This window comes from Acinonyx jubatus, chromosome X, assembly GCF_027475565.1.
Source record: "Acinonyx jubatus isolate Ajub_Pintada_27869175 chromosome X, VMU_Ajub_asm_v1.0, whole genome shotgun sequence".
NCBI lineage: Eukaryota > Metazoa > Chordata > Mammalia > Carnivora > Felidae > Acinonyx > Acinonyx jubatus.
Window position 1 is genome coordinate 117,898,999 of NC_069389.1, and position 15,481 is coordinate 117,914,479.

Sequence of the window (15,481 nt, forward strand, 5' to 3'; positions counted from 1 at the left end):
TGGGTCTAGCATCCTGCTTATTTGGGAACCCCAACATTGCTATAACCAGTTCCCCATATTAAATCCCTGCTATTTGAAACACCTAAAGTGGATTGGTTTTCCTGAATAGATCTAAGTCAAAGTTATCTGGGCGAGACCAGTAAACCAATAAAAGAAGAAGTCCCCAGGACAAGATTCTCAGCCTCCTCAGGCTCTCTCCAACTTCTTCAGAGGGAGAGAGAGGTCTGTGATCAGAGGTTCAGACAGTGATAGGATGTTGTATACAGGCATACGTTCTAGCACTAATGGCTCTACTAAGTCCTGTACTGTGCACATAGACACCAAATTTGAAAGTTTAGATGGGTTGCTCAGCCACTAAGACAAAGGGAAAGGCACTGAGAGTCATTCACTGTGAGAAATACTTCGGCTAGAAAAGGTATGGAAATCCAAGGTCACTATTTACCACACATATGAAATCTCCAAACACAAAGGTTTTTCTTAAAACCTGTAAATTAGGGGCGCCTGGGTGGCTGAGTCGGTTAAGCGGCCGACTTCGGCTCAGGTCATGATCTCACAGTCCGTGAGTTCGAGCCCCGTGTTGGGCTCTGTGCTGACAGCTCAGAGCCTGGAGCCTGTTTCGGATTCTGTGTCTCCCTCTCTCTGACCCTCCCCCATTCATGCTCTGTCTCTCTCTGTCTCAAAAATAAATAAACGTTAAAAAAAATAGAAAAAAAAAAACCTGCAAATTAAATTGTGGGCACAATCCCAGACTGAGCAAAAAGAAACCAACATGACATTTTAGAACATGACTGATAAGTACCTGGAATGATACCACAGGATTTACCTCATATTTCTTGATATGTAGGGGGGAATCTGTGGCTGCTATTCAATTTCTACTTTGGAGTAAGTAAGGCTAGAGAGACTTCTGGGTACCTGACTCAGAATACGTAGGACCTTAGAGACCAATTATAGGACTCATGTTGGCCAACTTCTGAAAGAACACATCTAATTCCTGTGTTCAGGTAGCCTCAGGAGCCTTCCTGTGCTCAAATACTAAGGAGTGAGCGAATAAGGTGAGAGCCAGCCGCAGAAATTGCTTCACGCCCCAAGGAGAACTAGTAGGGGAAATTGCCCCCCACCCATATATGATGAATCAGAGTCAGGGAGGTATCTGGGTGCAGCCACCCAAGCAGAACTTGAGGGTGTGCTTCCAGACTGAGGGTGTGGGAAAGAGGAGTGAAATTAATAAATCAGTAAGGAGATTAGGGTAGGAAAACTACCTTTGAATTATAGGAATGCTATAGAGGTAAACGGAGAACCATATAAATTAAAATTCTGGCCCCAAGTGGCAAAGGAAAGCAAGAAAATCATCCAGCATCCAGGCTCAGCTACACAGCACTTGGGAAGCCTGGGGAAAATACCACCCACATACCAGAGCACTGCTTTCTATGTGCAAATTTCCATTCTAAGGATCCGGATGGAAAACAGAGCTAGGAAGACCTTGGGAAAAATGTTTTCCATTCCCTGAAGACAAACTAAGGAGGGAGATGAATACAAAAAGATTTTTAACCTGGGCTTTAAGTGAGAAGGGTATCAAGAAGTCACCTTGGTCATATCTCAAAAGACAATCACAGTAAGCAAACAAAACAGGGATAGGCAGAGATAGAGAATCCACCGTGCCCTTCTTCCCTCACCCAAACATGTTGAAAATGTGAGTCCCATCTTTTAAGAAGACATAATAGGATTCTGAGGCAAGAATGCAGGGCATTGCTCAGGACAGTAAAGGATGGGCATTTGAGTGCATCTGGCCCTGCACTGTAGGCTGAGGCCCCAGAGACAGATGCCAGCACCTGGGGGAGGGGACCTATGCTGAGTGCTGAGCAATATCACAGCCTGGGTCATAGCCCGCCGAGGCAGTCCACCACCATAATGACCCTCAACCAGGGCAGCTGCAGGAGACAAAGCCAGCCCATCAGCAGTCGCTACCTCCCCGTGCCTGTACTTAGGTGGCCGTGTTCACTGTTTCCCTTAGTCGCTATGTGTGTTGGGGGCTGGAGCTTACCTTGCACACTCTAGGGATGGACTGGAGAACACTAGTGCCCCCAAAACTGGCAGAACAAAGGAATGGCCATCCTGGTTCCACCTTTCTTATGGTGACCCAGCATGGTTTAGAAGAAAGCATACAGCCTCCTGAGCCACAAGGAGCTATTTACATGTAAAGAAATTCAATTCAAATTTTAAACGAAGTTCCTCAGTTGCACTAACTAGTGCATAAGCACTACAGGAGTTAGTGTAAAGATAGAACATCTCCCATCATTGCAGAAAGTTCTTTTGGCCAGTGCTGCTCCAGAATCTGAAATCCTAGCCCTGCCACCTCTTAATTATGTGTTTGGGCAAATGATTTTGGCTCTCTGAGCCTCAGTTTTGTCTGTGAAGAAAGGTAGGAGGAGAAGCAAACTCACAGAGAAGGATCCAGTGAGGTCACAAAAGTGAAGTACTCAGCAGAATGTGCGGCACATAAATAATAACAAATCATCAATCATCTAAGTAAACTAAAAAAATCCTTGAAAGCAAATACCATGCAGTCTGGTTCACTGGCATGTTCTCCGGAGTCTTGCATGGGGCACACACTTGGCAAATATTTACAGGATGCCCTGCTAGACAAAACAGTTGGTAAGAAATGGAACTGCCCTTTTCAAACTGTACCCAAGCAGACCAGGCTGCCTTTGACGCTTCCTATTTCACAAACAACTGTGAAGGCTTCCAGCGAGCCGCTGTTCATTTTGAGAAGTGCCAGATTATTCCAGTTTCATAAGAATGAGCTTTTAACCAGGAGCAAAGCAGAAAACCAGCCAGGTTTAAGATAAGCTTGGAAATTCTTAAGTAACAGATAAATTACCTCAGATAAAAAGTGGCCAAGGAAAGAGGTAATCTCGTGGGAATGATGAGCTTGGAGCATTTGTATTCAGGCATTGACATTTTCCCCAAACACTTTTAATTATCGTTTTTCCCAGTACATTTGCAAGAGAAAGCCTCAAGCAGACATCGGAGCTAAGAGGAAATATTATTGGCAATCCTGGCAGCATCGGTTGGGACCGGAGTCCATCAGCTGTGGCTAGTCACATTTTGCGATACGGGGGTCAAGCTATGTGACTTCCTCCACCCCCTCCTCACTCTATATCCGTAGCATTTGTCCCAACCCGCAATCCTAGCCCCACATTCAGAGTATAGCACCCACTGTCCCTCATCCCACACCTCTCTTCAACTGCAGCTGCACTTCTGTGCTCCCCTTAACAGCAGGACCATGTTTTCCTCAACCTGCTCCAATCAAGCTCTCTGTCTCCATTTCGCCATTGAAACCATTTCCAGAGCAATGACTTTTTCCATATTGCCAAGTCCGATACCAGTTTCTGATTGAGAATCAATCATTGGACGTAACCTCTCACTAGCGATCAACACAGTTGCCCACATGCTTCTTTTTGAAACTCTTTTTGTGGCCTCTTCAGCTCCTGGTTTCCCTCCAATGTCCCTGGCTTCTCTGCTCCTTTGCTCAGCTCCCTTCTTCACATGCCAGTCAGTGGAAACTTGCTCAGAGTTCATTTAGATTATGTTATTTCCCTGCTTGAAGCCCTCAAAAATCTTCCTACTCCACTTAGAACGCAATCCCGACTCCTTAGCTAGGCCAGCAGGGCCTTCTGTGATCTGAGTCCTAACTCCCTCACTAACTCCCTTCTGCCCCTTTCATCCTTGTCTGTCTTCAGCAACACTGACCTTCCCTTTGTTCCACGTGTGCCAAGCTCATTCTCACCTCCTGACTTCTGCCCTAGCTTGATCCTTTACCTGATCCTCTACCTTCCTCGTGATCTTTACATGGCAGGTGCCATCTTGTCATCCAGATCTCAGCTCAAGTGTTACTTCCTCCACAAAGCAAAGATGTGACCTGATCACACATTAGGCTATTTATAATGTCTATCTCACTCATTGTGAATATTCATACATTTTGCTGCAGAAATATTAATGTATTTGATTACAGGATGTTGTCCCTAACCCTGTTGAAGGTGTTACATGATACAAGATGTATTACCTTTTAGTATTCTGAAAAACTTTGAAATCTTCTTCATATCTGGCAAGAGCTTTGGGTAAAAGACAACAGATCTGTATAACTCCATATTTATTACACACATGAAGAAGCCAAAGTTCCAGAAAAAAGGGAAATGAATTGTTTAAGGTATCATAGCTAGATTGAGAACTCAGCTCTCCTATTCATTATATCAATGTTATCTCCACTATACCATGATACCACCCTATGGACCATGCTACATACCTGGGGTGTCTTGCAAGAGAAATTTGTCTTGCATCATTTGAGAAACAGAAAAGCAGGTTAAAAGAAGCCAATTCCCTTAATCCCCATTGTTCCCTTAATGTTCTCAAGAGACAAAGAAGACAGTTATACTTCCAAGAGGTGATTTGTGGGTGGGAAAGGAGAAGTGAAGATGTTAGAGTTTAGAGAAAATACTATTCTTCTCTCTCTTTATCCTGTCAGTTTCCATTCGGGTGAGGACGGATCAGAATATTGAGAAAAATTAAGTCCCAAATTGTGTACATGGGAAGAAGTAGAGGCAGTGCCATCCACTGTCTGTAATGACAGAGCACTGTTAGCAGAAATCAGTCTGGAACAGTACTGGGGAACTACATGGATTTTAGCACCAGGACAAGGTGGAGTCATCCCTTTGGTAGCTGGCTGTCTCTCTATGTCAGCTGCTCATGAAGCGGAAGGCCCTAGGCTGTCCTCTCCTTATTCTACATTCCTCCTCTGAAGTTCAGACTTCATCCTTATGAAGCTTCTTTAACTGGACCTACTATGCCTGGTCCAGCAGTCAGGACAGAGAACCATGGCCAACTGTCAGAACTGGAGCAGGTTGGAGCCATGGAAAGCACAAACCATCTTCCAACCAATGGCCATACTTCAGAGGCTTCTGAACAGAGAATGGATTCAAAGGTACAAAGATAGAACACGGGCTTTTGTTCTGAGACAGAACAGTTAGAGTAAGTAGTTAGTTAGGCTTTAACAGGATGCACATTAGTTAGGCTTTAACAGGATGCATGGAGCCAACAAAGGGAGGGTCAAGCCCCATTATTGAAGAAGTTAGCAGCCTGTTCTGGCAGTACTCTACAAAGTCACAAGAAGCCAGATCAAACCAGACAGGCCCAAGACAAAGAAGGCCACGGAATCCTTGACCAAGTACAAGAGAAAAGGTGTGAACCCCTGCTGGCAAAGAAATCTCCTTTCCAAATACTAAATATTCCTCCCCTTAGTTAGCAACTCTCAATAAAAGATAAAGAGCCAAACCCCAGGCACAACCCTCCCTTGACCTCAGTGCTCTCATATCTCGAGAGTGTACTCTCTCTAATAAACTCTTCACTTGTTCCACTCAAACGCTGTGTCCGGTCCATCCTTGAATTCTTTTCTCATCTATCAGACTAAGAGCCTCCAGAAAAGTCCCAGGGATAGACTAGCAGAGTTGTGAGGGTCCAGAGGTCTCCCCAGTTCGCCCAGTACCAAAATGAGAAACAGAATAAATCAAGGCATTCTCCTGATGATTATAACAATAAGGCAGCTACTGTGGATTGACCATCTGCTTTGATGCCTGTCAGGTTCTGTGGTGAGTGCTGTACACATAGTATGGATTTCATCCTCACAACCACTCCAGGTATCTGTTAGAGCTTACCAGGAAAACAGAAATTCTGTATGCTAAATAGAAAGGTTGAATGCAGGGAATTAGCACCTTTGCAACCTTTGCCAGGGCTAAGGGAGTGAAAGTCAGGAAGGCCACTTCCCAGAAATCCAAAAGCGCAGAAATCTCACGAAGGCCACTGTGATGATGTCAGCTGCTACAGCACTTCGGGGTGGGAATCTCAGGAGGACAAAGAAAACTGAGGGAAGCATCTGCAAAGGATCCAGCTTCTCTTCCTCTTTCGCCTTTCAAAGCTCACACAAGTCCCTCCCAGTGGAACATTACAAACCCAGACTCACACCAGAAAGGCATTCTGTGAAATGTTGCTCTAAGTGTCTCCCCTGTGAGCCAGAGAAATTTTAGAGAGTGGCGAGGATGATGCTAGGTTGACAACAAACAATCCAACCTACTTATAAGATGGGCATCTTGACCCCAATTGACAGATGAGGAAACTAAGTAAATATCAAAGCTCACACAGCTAGAAAGCAATAGAGTTAAGACCAGTCTTTTCCTATTTTGTCAAACTGTCTTTCTCAAAAAGAAGACCAGCCAGTGATCATGTTTACTGGATGTGAGAGGCTACAGGGACCCCAATCAGAAACAAATACAGTCCACGTTCAATGCAAGTTTAAAGGAACTTTATCCGTGAATGTAATGGGTTTTCCTAAATTGAGTCAAACATAAGATGCCCCGTTGTCCAGGGCAGTCATAGTATATACCTATTGTTCCAGAACCCCCATGTAGTTTAGCATTTGCTCTGGTGATTTTTAAATGAAGCATTAGTAGTAGTAGTTGCATTAAAATAAGCTGGGATGTGTTTGGTACCCTCTACTTTGTGGATCCAGCTTCTGCCATGGTTTCCTCTCGAAGTGTGTGAGAGGCATGTACCATGCATGGAGTGCTCACTTTAAAAAACTGTTAAATCTCGGGGCATCTGGGTGGCTCAGTTGGTTAAGCGTCCCACTTCAGCTCAGGTCATGATCTCACAGCTCGTGAGTTTGAGCCCCACGTCAGGCTCTGTGCTGACAGCTCGGAGCCTGGAGCCTGCTATGGATTCTATGTCTCTGTCTCTCTCTGCCCCTCCCCAACTCATGTGTGTGCGTGTGTGTGTGCGTGTGTGTGCACGCGCTCTCTCTCTCTCAAAAGTAAACGAACATTAAAAAAAATTTAAAAACTGTTAAATCTCAAAGATAACCATCTCTGCCGATCCATGATCAACATTTCCTATTCAAGGACATAACTGGAGCACAATCATTGATGAAATGAAGTGTTCTCTGACATAAGGGCTTAGTAACAGCTCCTTCGGCCTAGCCAGACAACTTGATGTACAAGCAAGTTCTGCTGTGGCCCAGGCCTTGACCAGCAAGTGGCTCAAAGCAGAATATGTTAGGTGTATATAAACAGGGAATAGAGACAGTAGCCTTGCACTAGTGTATGGAAAGTAGCCTGATTGCTCCTGCTACAGTGAATCTGTTATTTATTGTATGGTGTAATATTGTTTGGCAATGCTTTTTTTTTATTTTGCAAGAATCCTTCTGGGAATCAATAAACTCAAAATATCAAAGTGCATATTTAATGAAAAATTAAGTACCAAATTTCTATTTCTCCAAAAAAATGATGATGAATGGGAAACTTGCACAAAATGCTTGACAGCATTTTACTCTCCACCATGGAAGCCAAAGTGATATCACTGTGCCCACAATGACAACCAGAAGACACAAATATGCTGAAGAAGCATCAGCATCTCCTTCAAAAATGAGTAGTTATTTTAAGAAGAATCTGCCCAAAGAAAACGTGCAGCTGCAGAAGGTAGACTTACATAACACTGTGAAATGTAATTTTCATTTTGATCCAATGACTGCTCTTAATTCATATAAATCATTTTCCATTCCAAGTTTCCTAATACTTTGAGGGAAAGTATAGCTGTTAATATATCAGTTCCATTAGCAGAAAAACTTCACAAAGAGTTAAAAGACGCTAGTTGTATCTGGGCCACCAAATGCTTCAAATAGAATATCCAATAATTATTTGATTTCTTTCATTCAATTCACAGAATCACATTAAAGATATAGAAAGTGATTCTGGTGAAACATCTGACTTCATTGTGAATTTGTAAATTCCATTAGAAGTTTCAAGATTGAACATAAAATATTTGTTTTTGAGTGGCAATACACAAGGCACAATGTCACTGTAAAAACGTTGTTTTCACTAATTCAAAAAGAAACCTATGGAGGATAAAATGTACTCTGATTTATTTGTGGTACACACATCATTCATATGTACACCCAAAGGAATCAGATGTCTTCCAGTTGAACTAGAAGCTGTACTTCTCAAAATGTGTAAATAGTTTTACATATACACAGTTATACAAGTCAACTATAGCATTTTCATCAAGAAGCCAACTGTAACACCAAAAGTTACTCCACTATATTGGTATGTGCTTTTTCACTTTGAACACCTTCATCTATTACATTTTAGACATTTTTGAGCCTTTAAAGAACTACATTTTAAATCAACCTAAGTATCCTCTACAAATTGAACTTTCTTATAAATTAGTTATCTAGAGTTTGGTTGAATTTTGTTCAAAATCATCTAAAAATTTTATCTGAGTCTTTAAGGGGACTGATAAAAACTTTACCTTTTGAAGCTTTTCGTGAATTCTATTTACTGAAAACGAAGTCTGCAAAAGATACTAAAATATATTTCCACAAAAGCAAGGAAGAGACTGAAACAAATCAAACAATGGCAGGGCATATGGTGAGCAAATTTTGATTTTTAAATTCTATAACTGGGTTTTGGATTATTCTTATTTGTAAGAAGAGTTATTTTCAAGGAATTCCTTTTTTAATTGGATAAATATACATTATGTACCATAATGGAATGAAACCTAGAAGGTCTATGATCTTGTACCATTTAAAATTGGCAAAGAATTCCCAAAATATCATAAATTCAGACAACTTACTTAACAAGTTTTGTCTTATAAAATATTTGCTTAAGAAAGCATCTCTGAGAAGAGATAAAAAGTCAGTACCTGTGAAAAAGTCTGGATGAAAATATTTACAAAATTAAATATGAAAACATAAGAAGATTATCCTCTATTTAACAGAATTTGCTCTGAATTTACCATATACCGGATACCTCTGCAACCACGGAGATTGAATGTTCTCAATTAAGAATTTTATGGCCCACAGAGAAGAGGTCATTAAAGGTATCAACAGGACCCTCTCTATTCCCTGCCTCTGGCCTTCTTTGCTCATCTATTGTCGTCTCTCACTGCAAACTCTATTTTTTCATATGGCAGAAAACCTAGCAACCAATGTTCCTATGTTTTACATCTTGTAGATGTTTTACATCTTGTAGCTTCAGCCATTAAGAGGCCCTCTAAGTCCCAAATCCAAAAATCCAAGAGAATGGATTTATTGAAGATTTGGTCAGGTGCTTTGGGCCACGCAACACAGAATGTCACTGCACAGCCATGTAAAGGGCTGAGAGAAGTAGTTTCTGGAAAAGTGTGCTAGGCGAGAAATTTATAGGTGCCCACTACACTGAAGACTATGGTCCTATTGGCAAATCAGGAAGGAATAGCTGGTGTGGGACCAGTGAAGAGATTATAAACATTTTGCCCAATTAATTATTATTAAATGTTTTAAACATACCAAAAAAGGTCACACAATGGCACAATGAGCACCTCTCTATAGCAACTATCTAGATTCCACAATTGTTACCATTGTGTTATATTTGCTTCCTGTCTCTATGCGTGTTTGTGTGTACGTATATCTTTTCTCAACTATTTAAAAGTATGTTGCAGATATCATGACAATTTACTACTCAATACCTCAGCATGCATCTCCTAAGAATAAGGTTGTTTTCTTATAAATCCACAATACTACTATCACACCTTGAAATTTAATAATTCCCTAATATCGGAGTTAGTTCATATCCAAATGTACCTGATTTTACAAATAATGTCTGTTATAGTTGATTTTTAAATCAGGATCCAATCAAGTAAAATATCTGTTTTTAGATATGTAGTTTCGAATTACTGTTCAAATTTAGATGTTCAGCAGACAGTTCAAAGTGCAAGCCTGGAGTTCATTCAAAAGGCAGTCTCCAGTTAGAAAGGACATTAGAAAATGATGAGCTTCCATAAGAAAGGGGAGAAAAGAGATGAGAAGCTATTGAATGGAGTTTTAGTGAATCAAAGGAAGGAAAAAAGAAGCTGACAGTATCCAATATTGCAAATCAGATGAGGTGGATAAGGTCTGAAGGAAAATCCACTCACTTGGTAAGCCAAATCCTGTGGACCGCAGTTCTGGCAACACAGGAAGTCAGACTACAAGGGGTTAAGTACAAGTGAGTTGTGAAGAGCTAGAACTGAGTATAGTCCTCTCTCCAGAAGTTTCCAGTCGAAAGGAAGTAAAGAAGTTACGTGGACCAGAGTTCCCATTTTTTTCCGCACCATGAGCCTTTTTCATATTTCTCTCCCCTTACTAGCACCACTACCCTGGAGGCAATGTTTGCAAAGTTACTGTTTATCAAATGCTGTTTAATGATAATGGAGTTCATAATTTTTCTTAATCTAGGCTAGTTGCTCACTAGAGCTTCTCATTATCACAAATCAGAGTTCCCCTGAAGGGAACAGTTGGTAAGCAGTATAGTTAAGCCCTGGCAAAAGGGGGAAAAAAAAACATCATCTTCTCTAAAACACAATGGAAAGAGAGACAAAATGTTGAGGTAGAGAGGGCACCCACAGAGACAAATTTAAGCTGTAAGCATGAGAAAAAAGATGTTGAGGAAACACTGTCAAAGGACCTCAAGCTAAGTCATGTGATGAGGGTATGAGGAATATGTTGAAAATATATGGAAAATAATTGAGAAAGCGGCTGGGTCAACTATGAGAAAGTAGAAGTCAGATTAGCAAGTTGCCTGTTTCAATTCAACAAATATTCCTCGAGCCTTTGTTACAGCCCAGGCACTCTGACAGGCCCTAGGTTACAAAGACACACAAATCCAGATTTCACTTCCTTTCTAAGAAGACATAGCACCTCCCTGCCTTGGTACTCATGACAAAACACTCTGCTGCTTTTCTTCCTGGTTCTTGACCCTCCTTAATTCACTTGGATGGCCCCTTTTCTTCTGTAGCTCCCTTAGAATTTAAGGCTTAAATGTCTTTGGATCACAGGTTTTCGTCCTAGGCCACCTGCTCTTCTCATTTTACACGTTCTCGATGGGTGCTCACATCTACTTGTACTGCTTCAAATAGAAGCTCTCTGTTGTTGACTGTCAAACCCCTACCTCCAGCCCACTGTCAAGAGCCAGAGTTATATAACGAAGGGAAACAAATGAATATTTAAAATAAAAACGAGCTGTGGCCATTTCTCTTCTAGGGAGTACTATTCCTATCAGTGGTGAAATAACTCATACCCCTTCTTCTCCATACAGAGATGTGGTGGCTGGAGGAAGAGAGGAGGGACGATTGGGGAGAACTCAGAACATACAGACCACTGTTAGCAGAAGACATTATGAATCTTTGGATGTTCAAATATGGCTTGAAGAAAGCAACTATAAAGAAATTTTGCATAATAAAATAGGAGGCTTGGTTTTGTTTTACTTGTGTTTGTTTGTTTCCATTGCTAGGAGGCACTGAGAGAGACAAAGTAGAGAGGTCAAAGCAATTTAGGAGGAGGCTGCCACTGAGGTTGACAGGTTGGCCCAGGGCTTCTCAAGAACAAGGATGACAGTTATTCATTTTAAAATTGCTCTGCATTGCTGCCACCGAACCCCCTTGCATCTCCACAAATCACTGAGTCAAACCTGCTGCATATACAATGGCCTTGTGTGATTGAGTTTTTGGTCTGGGCTTTGTGAAAATTAAGGCGGAGTAGCTGAGTTCAACAGCTGGGGTAATGTGGCACGAAACCAGGGCAGAAAAATGATCCATCAACTGAACCAACTCAGCAGAGGCAAGAATTGAGGTCTAGAGGCAAGGAGGAAAAACATTAATCACCCCCTCAAGAATCTACCGAGACTTAGGGAAGGATGTAGAGCTCCCACTGCATGTGGAATGTGGTTTGAATCATTTCCATTTGAATTTCAAAGGTCAGTGTATCTCAGCAGACTCTAGTTACACAGAAATCCAACCAACTGCAGGACATACACACTTGGAGCCTGCCCATGGGACACCAGCTGCAGAACGTCCACAAGTGACCTCATGCACTCATCACCCTCTCTAAAACCTGCTCCACCTGCACTTTTCTGTATTTTAATGAATGGCAGTTACCACCATTTACCCAGTTTTCCATGTCACTCCTCCGTATCCCTCTCCCCTTACATCTCATCAAACACTAAGTTTTATTATTTTTACTTCCATAAATACCTATTAAATTCTGACTTCCTCCCTTCAGTCCCTTGGTTCAAGCCCCCAGTGTCTCCAGCCAAGACCTCACTGATTTCAATGCTTCCATTCTCACCCTTCCACAGCCCCTTAACCTTGAAGTCACTGAAGTGTTCATTCCAAAATACAACCAGATCATGAAACCCCCCTGCATAAAATATTGGGATGATCACTCATTGTCCTGGGGATAAAATAAAGTCCAACTTCCTCTTTATCGGATGTCATTTGCAAATAATTTCTCTCATTCCATAGGTTACCTTGTAGTTTTGTTGGTTGTTTCCTTTGCTGTGCAGAAGGTTTTCATTTTGATGTAGTCCGAATATTTTTGCTTTTGTTTCCATTGCCTCAGGAAGCATATCTTAAAAGAAGTTGCTCCATCCAATGAAAAAGAAGTTATTGCCTGTGTGCTCTTCTAGGATTTTAATGGTTTTAGGTCTCACATTTAGGTCTTTAATCCATTTTGAATTTATTTTTTTTATAGTGTAAGAAAGTGGTCCAGTTCCATTCTTTGGCATGTTGCTGTCCAGTTTTCCCAACAGCATTTGCTGAAGAGATAGTCTTTTTCCCATTGGATATTCTTTTCTGCTTTGTCAAAGATTAATTGACTATACAAAAGTGTGTTCGTTTCTGGGTTTTCTATTCTGCTCCAATGATCTGTGTGGCTACTTTTGTGCCACTACCATACTGTGTTGATTACTACACCTTTGTAATATAACTTGAAGTCTGGAATTGTGATGCCTCCAGCTTTGCTTTCTTTTTTCGAGGTTGCTTTGGCTATGTGGGGTCTTTTATGGTTCCATATAAATTTTAGGATTGTTTGTCCTAGTTCTGTGAAAAGTGCTGTTGGTATTTTGACAGGGATTGCATTAATGTGTAGATTGCCTTGGGTAGTATAGACATTTTGACAATATTTGTTCTTCCAATCCATGAGCATGGAATGTCTTTCCATTTCTTTGTGTCATCTTCAGTGTCTTTCATTGGTGTTTTATAGTTTTCAGAGTACAGGTCTTTCACCTCTTTGGTTAAGTGTGTTCCGAGATATCTCATGTTTATTGGTGCAATTGTAAATGGGATTGATTCCTTAATTTCTCTTTCTGAGGCTTCATTATTGGTGTGTAGAAGTGCAACAGGTTTCTGCACACTGATTTTGCATCCTGCAAGTTTACTGAATTCATTTATCAGTTCTAGCAGTTTTTTGGTGGAGCCTTCCAGGTTTTCTATATATAGTATCATGTCATGTGCAAATAGTGAAAGTTTTACTTCTTCCTTACTGATTTGGATGCCTTTTCTTTCTTTTTGTTGTCTGATTGCTTTGGCCAGGACTTCCAGTACTGTGTTGAATAAAAGTGGTGAGATTGGACATCCTGTCTGATTCCTGACCTTAGGAGAAAGGCTCACAGTTTTTCCCCATTGAGGATGATGGTAACAGTGGGTTTTTCATATGTGGCCTTTATTATGTTGAGGTATGTTCCCTCACAACCTACTTTGTTGAGGATTTTTATCATGAATGGATGTCGTACTTTGTCAAATGCTTTTTCTGTATCTGTTGAAATGATCATATGGTTCTTATCCTTTTTCTTATCGATGTGATATATGACATTGATTGATTTGTGATTAGTGAACCACCCTTGTAACCCAGGAATAAATTCCACCTGATCGTGGTGAATGAGTTTTTTAAATGTATTGTTGGATTCAGTTTGCTAGTATTTTATCAAGGATTTTTGCATCTATGTTCATCAGGGATACTGGCCTGTAGTTCTCTTTTTTAGTGGTGTCTTTACCTGGTTTTGGTATCATGGTAATGCTGGTTTCACAGAATGAATTTGGAAGTTTTCCTGCCTCTTCTATTTTTGGAATAGTTTGAGAAGAATAGGTATCACTCTTCCTTATTTTTTTTTTATGATTCCCTATGAATTTTTAAAAATTTTTAAAAATATTTATTTTTAAAAGAGAGAGAATGAGCATGAGCAGGGGAGGGGCAGAGAGAGAGGGAGACTCAGAATCCAAAGCAGGCTCCAGGCTCTGAGCTGTCAGCACAGAGCCTGATGTGGGGCTTGAACCCAGGAGCTATGAGATCATGACCTGAGCCAAAGTCAGACGCTCAATTGACTGAGCCACCCAGGCACCCTTCATTGGATAAATTTTTAAAAATAATTTTTCATTTAAGTTTTAGTTAACATATAGTAAAATATTGGTTTTAGGAATAGAATTTAGTTATTCATCACTTATATATAATAGCCAGTGCTCATCACAAGTGCCTTCTTTAATACACATCACCTATCTGGCCTATCCCCCACCCACCTCCATAAACCCTCAGTTTATTCTCTATCATTAAGAGTCTCTTGTGCTTTGGGGCGCCTGGATGGCTCAGTAGGTTGGGCATCCAACTTTGGCTCAGGTCATGATCTCACAGTTCATGAGTTTAAGCCCTGCATTGGGCTCTGTGCTGACAGCTCAGAGCCTGGAGCCTGCTTTGGATTCTGTCTCCCTCTCTCTCTGCCCCTCCCCCGCTAGTGCTCTGTCTCTCTCTCTCTATCAGAAATAAACATTAAAAAAATTTTTTAAAAAGAGTCTCTTGTGGTGTGGTTTCCTCTCTTCTCTCCCTCCCCTTCCCATATATACCTGCATTTCTTTTCTTGAATTCCACATTTGAGTGAAATCATATGGTATTTGTCTTTCTCTGATTGACTTTTTCACTTAGCATAATGCATTCTAGCTCCATCCGTGTTGTTACAAATGACAAGATTTCATTCTTTTAGACGGATGAGTAATATTCTATTGTATATATATACCACTTCTTTATCTATTCATCAGTCGATGGACATTTGGACTCTCTCCATCGTTTGGCTATTGTTGATAATGCTGCTATATAACACCTGGGTGCACATACCCCTTAAATTCAAAAAATGTATTTTTGTATCCTTTGGGTAAATACCTAGTAGTGCAATTGCTGAATCATAGGGTAGTTATAATTTTAGTTTTTTGAAGAACCACCATACTGTTCCCTCTTCTTTAAATGTTTGGTAGAATTTGCCTGTGAAGTCATGTGGTCCTGGACTTTTGTTTGTTAGGACTTTTTTGATTACTGATTCAATTTCATTGCTGGTATCAGTCTGCTCAATTATCTATTTCTTCCTGTTTCAGTTTTGGTAATTTATATGTTTCTAGACATATTATATGTTTCTAGAAATTTATCCATTTCCTCTAGGTTGCCCAATTTGTTGGCACAAAGTTTTTTATAATATTCTCCCATAATGGTATTTTTGTGGTGTTATTTCTCTCTCCTTTGTGATTTTATTTATTCATGGGTACTTTCTATTTTCTGTTTGATACATTTGACTAGAGGTTTATCAATTTTATTAATTTTTTCAAG

The 15,481-nt window shown here is 40.7% G+C and overlaps 1 pseudogene; it reads left to right on the plus strand.

The window, feature by feature from the left end:
- Positions 1-4,871: 4,871 nt before the first annotated feature.
- The window catches only part of LOC106973028 (60S ribosomal protein L31-like), a 35,704-nt pseudogene continuing 25,094 nt past the window's right edge, over positions 4,872-15,481 (plus strand).